The 6,909-nt window shown below is 39.2% G+C and overlaps 1 non-coding gene across 1 annotated transcript; it reads left to right on the top strand.

Annotated features, from left to right (window-relative positions):
• The first annotated feature begins 6,408 nt into the window (after nt 1–6,408).
• LOC147950416 (small nucleolar RNA R71) lies at nt 6,409–6,514 on the top strand. The gene has a single exon (XR_015565506.1). It is a non-coding gene; the product is annotated as a small nucleolar RNA R71 (small nucleolar RNA).
• Nucleotides 6,515–6,909: the final 395 nt, after the last annotated feature.

The following is a 6,909-nucleotide window of genomic DNA, read 5'->3' as shown; positions in this document are numbered from 1 at the left end:
AAAGAGTTTAAATCAAGGTTGTGGGCAGTTTTACTCTAGGGTATTTGGTAAAAAAAAGAAGGTGAATGACAAAAGGGTAGATTATCAAGAGTTAAGCTTTGTATGCCCTAATTGTTCTCAATCTTAGATAGTTTTCACAACTGTCTAGCATTTCTTCTTTTGAGAGTAAGCCACCCAAAGATATTGTTTAAAACCTACCTACCAAAAAAAGCCTTACCCTTGAAACCGATTGAGCTTGATTCACTTCCCATTTGCAAGAATTCGCCAAACACTTTATTGAATGTGAAAGATATGTTGTTTGGAATTGCAAGTCTTTACTGATAGTTGGAGGATGAACTGGATCGATGCATGGCAATAAGCAAGGAAAAATATTTTTAAGTATGTTGATTGATCTTAGCACCGTTAGACTATCTTTAAAGACTATAGCTTGAATCCTTCGCTTAGCACAAAAAGGTTATGAGTCCCCATTTTTAAACCTCATTCTCCTACTTCCTTCCTAGAGAACTAGCAAGATTTAAGTTTGGGGGTGTGATAACTCTCTAATTTACATGATTTAGACACCCTTTTTTGTCCATATTATGCATTATATATTCCCTAACCTTAGCATTTTTAGCTCATTAACTGTAGGAATTTGCATTTAGGCCATTTAGGGTGCTGCATTCTTGCATTTGTGCATTTTGGATGAAAACAGGTGCTTTAGAGCCTGAAATGGGGGAAAACAAGGTGAAACCCGAGCATGTACCCTAAGGAGGTATTGTGCAAGAAGATTAGTCTGAACCTAAACCCGATCAAAGAGGATCTAAGAGCAGGAAGAACAACCCGAAGACCTACCCAAGGAACACCCCGACCTTATCCTCGTGCACCGCATCAAGCAGACCCTCGGGCATGACTGAGCAGCTAGGTTAAAAGGGTTTCCATGTATAAACCGCCTCTTCTTCCTCTTGCCTTATAACGCCGCAGACACTCAGAACAGAGAGCGAGAGTTTCTGAGAGAGAGACTGAGCGATTCAAACACTTTTTCCACTTTGTTAGGATTCAATTTTGCTTTCTTTTGCTTTTCTTTTCTAGTTTTCGATTATGCACCCTACTACTTTTATTTTATTTTTAATACAATGCAGTTTACTTTCATTTGCGTTTTTATGCTTTCTAAAATGAGATCTGAGTAGTGAAATAAAGTTTCTAGGGATGGGATAGACAAATATGTGTTCTTGACCGGTTAGGATGTCTTAGCTTGATTGTTTATTTTATATAAATTCCCTTCTAGATTGGTGTTCTTAATGTTATTTTCAGATTGAGGGGTTGAAACTAGATCTAGGGTGTTTTGCCATCGAGATATGTTGTTGAAATGCTTGAATCAATCAATGCTAGAGATTTACTTACTTAGCCTAAGAGATTAGATGTGTAAGGAGTTTATTGACAATAATGAATCGGTTTGTAATGCATGCTTGGTCATGTTTCTCCAACGAGAGTTGGGTAGGTGAGTAACCAAGGTTGATTGTTCCTATCACGAGAGTGTTTTAACAAAGATTTAAGAGATTCATTTTCTAGGGAATATTTTGCTTGAGGCATGTAGGACATTCCAAATTGATTAGGAACACTTATGAGTCAATTACCCCATCCTTAGGAGCTTTCTTATCTTGATTGTTTAGCTTTATTCTATAACTCGACCCCTTACCCGAACTGGTACTCGATCACCAGCTTCGTGTATACCTTCGAGCTGTTCATCCTTGACTATTTGATCCGATCACCCCACCCGATCTTGTACTCGAATGCTTGCATCGAGTGCTTAGGTCGTGTAGTTCTTGCCTTTTTATTTACTTTTGCTTATTTTAGGATTAATAGATAAAACCCCATTTATTGTTTGGCTTGACTTGCTAGTTTCTGATCATATCTTATCTACTAACATAATAACCATTTGGATTGATAACCCTTTGTACTACAACTGCATAGGAAATTGATACCCTGGTTGAAAATCCTGTTATCATAAAGGCAATGTGTTATCGTGAAGTCAAGGCAATGAGGATGAGGATGTTCTAGAGGCTCGGTTGTTTGTTCTATGTTGTTGTTAGGTTTCGAGTATTGAATGTACTTGTCTAGAATGTATGTTTAGGTTGTTGTTTCATTGCTTTATGACTTTGATGCTTATTGGTTATTGAATTCATTGGTTATTGGATATTAATTCTATTGGAGTTTCTGGTTTTACATTATTGATTATTTCCATTGTATGTTGATTGGGGTTAGGATGTTGGTGAGTATAGGATCAGTAGTTTAATATTATATTAAAAACGAAAAAATAGATCGGGTCGTTTTAGTATCATCCATTGACCTATCAGTCATATCTTCGAACCTCCATCGACTCGTCAAACTTGGTATCAGAGCTAGGTCTGATCGATGTGTCCGACCCCACAATCAAATCGAGGATCAACTACAGACTCGACTGATACTTCCAAATGACTTGTCGAATCATTGCTTCTCCTTCGATCAGTTTGACCCGATCAAAAGGTCATCGAAGATCCATTGAAATGGTCGAATCGTTCGAGGGTTGATCGGTAATTCAATCACTAGTCGGATCGGGTGATCGAATGATCAACGATTCAAGCCGTATGTTGGAATGATCGATCAGATTGTCAGTGATTCAGACAAAAGTATCAATCTACTCGGTGGATGATCGACGATTAGATGATGAGGTCGGATCGATATATTGACCTGGCTTTAATACCAAGACCGACGAGTCGATTATCGCATGTCTGGTGCCATGCTTTGGGAACACGAGTGGTTCGAGAAGCCGATAGTGCAACTGATCGTTGTGAACCGAAGGGACTATATGTCCCCATCTCTAATGAGTGCAAATCCTATCGGGTTGGTTGGCTGTATGGCTAAGGCACAAAGGGATGGAGGTCAAGTGTAATATTATAATCGCTGTCTATAAGGGTTTAATAGGCAAGGTCGCGAGCCAAAGCTAAGTAAATAGGTTAAGTCAATGGATGTTCGGCCGAGAAACGGGACAAATAGAAGTCGTGATATTGGACGCCTAAACGTTCGGGTCGGGGTCTTTCGGGTTGGTAGCAGAGCATGCAAGATCCTGTGAGGATGTATGCGGTTGTGCTATATGTTCAAACGAAATGGAAGTCTATGATAAGATCCAAAAGAACCAAATGTCTGTAAAGGATTGACCGAAGGTCAGAAAAACACCGACCAAGGTCGAGAGAAGAATATAAACTAGAAGGTTAACAAAACATCTACCAAGCGTCGAGGAGAATATCGACCAAGGTTCGAAGAAAATGTTGACCAAAGGTCGGAAAAGCATCGACCAAATGTCAGGGAAAATACGACCAACGATCGAGAATGACGATTGCATCCGGGAAAGACCTTGGTCAGGAAATTGTTCTAGTTAGGATGGAACTAGTATGGGAATATATTTGATCTATTCGGAAACTGACCAAGATCAAGGGAAAAATATTGTGTCGGGAAAGACGTAGATGAAGGAAAAATGACCAAGTCCCAGTAATAGATCAAGTCTCGAGTGGACAAAGCTTGGGAAAATCTGCGCCTACCGAATTTGAGGACTAATCCATTTTATGGGGGGGGGGGTTGACTTGTAATGCCCTCTTCCCGCTATCCTAAAGGGGGGAAATTTGTGATGAGGATATCGAAACCAACTCAACTGAATCTGACGAAGAGACCATCAATATCCCTAGTGTGAATCAACCACCAAGAACTAGATCAAGCACAAGGAAATTAAGAGAGGAGTTTAACAATTCTGTAAAGACACTCATTTTTATCATTGAGCTTGAAGAACTCCAAGAAGACAAGATCGACAAGGAAATGCTAGAAATCACTCAAGAGAAACTCAAGACTCCAACAACTGTGTTTCTACCAGTTTTCCAAGGAATCAAGGAAGCTACTGTATTCACCATTTCAAGTGCAGGAGAACCCACCAGTTTAGGAAACCCACCACAACAAAGCTTCAGACCGGGCGCTATTCCCACCAGGATGACATTAGGCAAAACCGGCCAGTATGACAGACTGCTCACCACCCGGCCAGTATCAACGTGGACACAATTATTTATCTAAGGTATGATTTTCAATTTGAATAAATAACGGTTCTTTTCTTGTTTTGCAGGATTATGACCGTTATAGTTTTTAAGAGTCTCTTCTTTTAATTCCCTTTCAATTTTGTTGTTTTTACAAGTTTAGCCCTTTTATTATGTAATATCTTCGACCCTAGAAGGTTCCCGGCTGTTGGACTAGTATATAAAGTCCCTTCTCAGCTATGTATCCTTTCAACGTTGAATGAAATAAAAAGAGTGTTTTCTTTGGTTTTCTTCTGAGATAGAAGCAACCACCCTCTCCTTCTTCTTCTTGTATGTGAATCCTTGAAGCTTGAGAGTTATTTGATGATATTTTGTGTTTTTGTTGGGTTTTAATACTTGTTTTTGCATAGTTTTGTTGCATAATCTTGTCATTCTAGGTTGTTTTAGGGGCATTTGCATTTAATTTGTTGTTTCTCAGGATTTTGGAGTGGCTTCATCACATTTGGAGCATTTGGACTTTATTTGGTGCAAAGAAGCAAAGAAGAGTGAAGTGACGGATAGGCGTCCAGACCCTTTGGTCAGACCATGTCCGTAGCTCATCTTCAGTGTCTCCCTTCGCCAACAAGAACCTGAAGCCATTTCTCAACATCAAGATCAAAACTGATAAACGACAATCTCCTTTGGTCAGACGACGACTGGTTCACACCTTCGGCCATCTCCTTCGGCCAGACGACGACCGGATCACACCTTTGGCCTTGTCCTGCGGCCAAGCCTTGCCCGGGTCACTTTCTCTGATGGAAGATCAGAAAGAGTAAACGGTCTACCCCTACGGCCAAACCATGGTCGAAGCATCCACACAACATTCTCTGTTCGACCAAGACCACCCCGTAGCCGCCTAGTCCGTACTTGGTTCAGCTTTGACCCGGGTTTGATCCGGTTTGGCCCGGGTTGACTCGGTTCCCTTCTATTTTCTTATAAATACATTACACTTATTAAGGAAAGGACTTATTTTTTGTTCAGTAGCTTTTAGGGTTCTTAAACTTGTTCTAGATTTGTTGAATCTTTGTTTACTTCTAAGTTTTTAATAGTAATTTCTTCTTTATTTCTCCTAACCTACAGTCTCTTATTATGATTTCACAAAGATCAAACTTTTTTGCTTTGTGTGATCATGATTATGAGTGAGTAGTCTAATAGAGTCTTTGGGTTTTTGTAGATTAGGACGATTTAGAAGTTGGGTTATGGAGTTTATGTTTATAATTCTTTAGATCCTTGCTTATTGGTTGCTAATAAAGCTAGATCAGCCTTGATCATGTTGATTCTAGAATTTAGGAATTTCATGCCCAGAAGGTGTTTGATGAATTTCCTGAATCAAAACTTTTAAGGGTTTTGCATTCCTAACCTTTGGAAAATCTTGACTATGGTGCTTAGTGGCTAGATAGACTTGATTCTAATTCTAATTGATCATTAATTGCCTTTGGAAGAAGTTGATGATTGATTGATTGATTAGTAAAGGGATTAATTGCATGAAAATGTGTTAGTCTTGTTATTGTTCTATTGCCTAGGGATCTTGCTTAGTTTAAGTTGTTTGATACTCCATAATCCATCTCTTATTTCACTCCTAATCAATTACCGTATCCCCTGAGATTATCCTTTAGTTATTGTTGAGTTGATTTTCTATTTCTTTCTTGGTTTATTGTTGAGCTTTTTTACAATTTATTTGCTTTGCTTAGGTTAAGATTCTTAAAAAAACCATCTCTTGTTTAAGGATAGATTAAGTAGCTTTTTGCATAGTGTGTTTATCATTGCAAATTAAGGATTGATAATTTAATTGATTGAAATATACTACATCAATTTGGCGTAGTTCCCTTGAGGTTGAGGATGATAATTGGGTTGGGAGGGAAAACCGGGAAGCTTTTGTGGCGGATAAGTCTGATCTTGCAGGTTCTCCACATTAGTAATGCGGTAAGAGAGGTTTGGATGGTTGCGGTAATTGGGATTGAGCTTGTTATAACCCTGGACACCAACATAATTGACCTATTCTTGTCTTTCAACACAAGCTTTTATACCTTCTAGTAAAAGTTCACACTCACTGACAAAGTGAACGGGCTTTTGATTCGCAACAAGTAACTTATCCATTTTATCATTCAACGCCTTGATCTCCTTGCGGTGCTGCTCATTCATATCAGTATGGTCCCTTGGAGTTCTATCATAATCCTCTCCATAATTTCCATCACTTTGAGCAAGATTCTCAACAAACGACATCCCTTGTTCTGGATTCTGACCCAAGAAGTTTCCATTGCTTGCTATGTCAAGAAGCATTTTGTATTTAGGCAAGACTCCTCGGTAGTGTGTACTCAATTGTGACTCTTTGGAGAAACCATGATGTGGACATTAATACATGTACCCTTTAAATCTCTCCCAAGATTCAGAAAAACTCTCATTATACCGCTGAGAAAAATTGGATATCTCATTGCGAAGGTGAGCTATTCTTGTAGTAGAGAAGAACTTTGATAATAAAGCCTTCTTGCAGATATCCTAAGATGTAATGGTGTTATGAGGCAGATTTTATTCCCATATGTGAGCCTTGTCACCAAGAGAGAATGGGAAGAGGCGGAGTTTGAAGGCATCTTCCAAAATGTCGTTTATCTTAACAGTGACATAAAAAACGATCAAACTGATCCATGTGATCAAGTGGGTCTTCCATCGCCAAAACATGAAACTTTTACCCTTAAACCATTTTCATAAGACTGGCCTTGATCTCAAAGTGATTGTTCTCAACTGGTTGAGCTCTAATATTGGTGCGATGACCATTGACGTTTGGCGCATCATAAGCTCCAATCAGTGGGGCTTGTCTTGGCACATGGTGAGGAGCTCA

Source organism: Camelina sativa, chromosome 1, assembly GCF_030686135.1.
Source record: "Camelina sativa cultivar CO46 ecotype springtype chromosome 1, ASM3068613v1".
Classification (NCBI taxonomy): domain Eukaryota; kingdom Viridiplantae; phylum Streptophyta; class Magnoliopsida; order Brassicales; family Brassicaceae; genus Camelina; species Camelina sativa.
The sequence above is the reverse complement of the archived record's forward strand: the minus strand, read 5'-3'. Positions and strand labels throughout refer to the sequence as shown.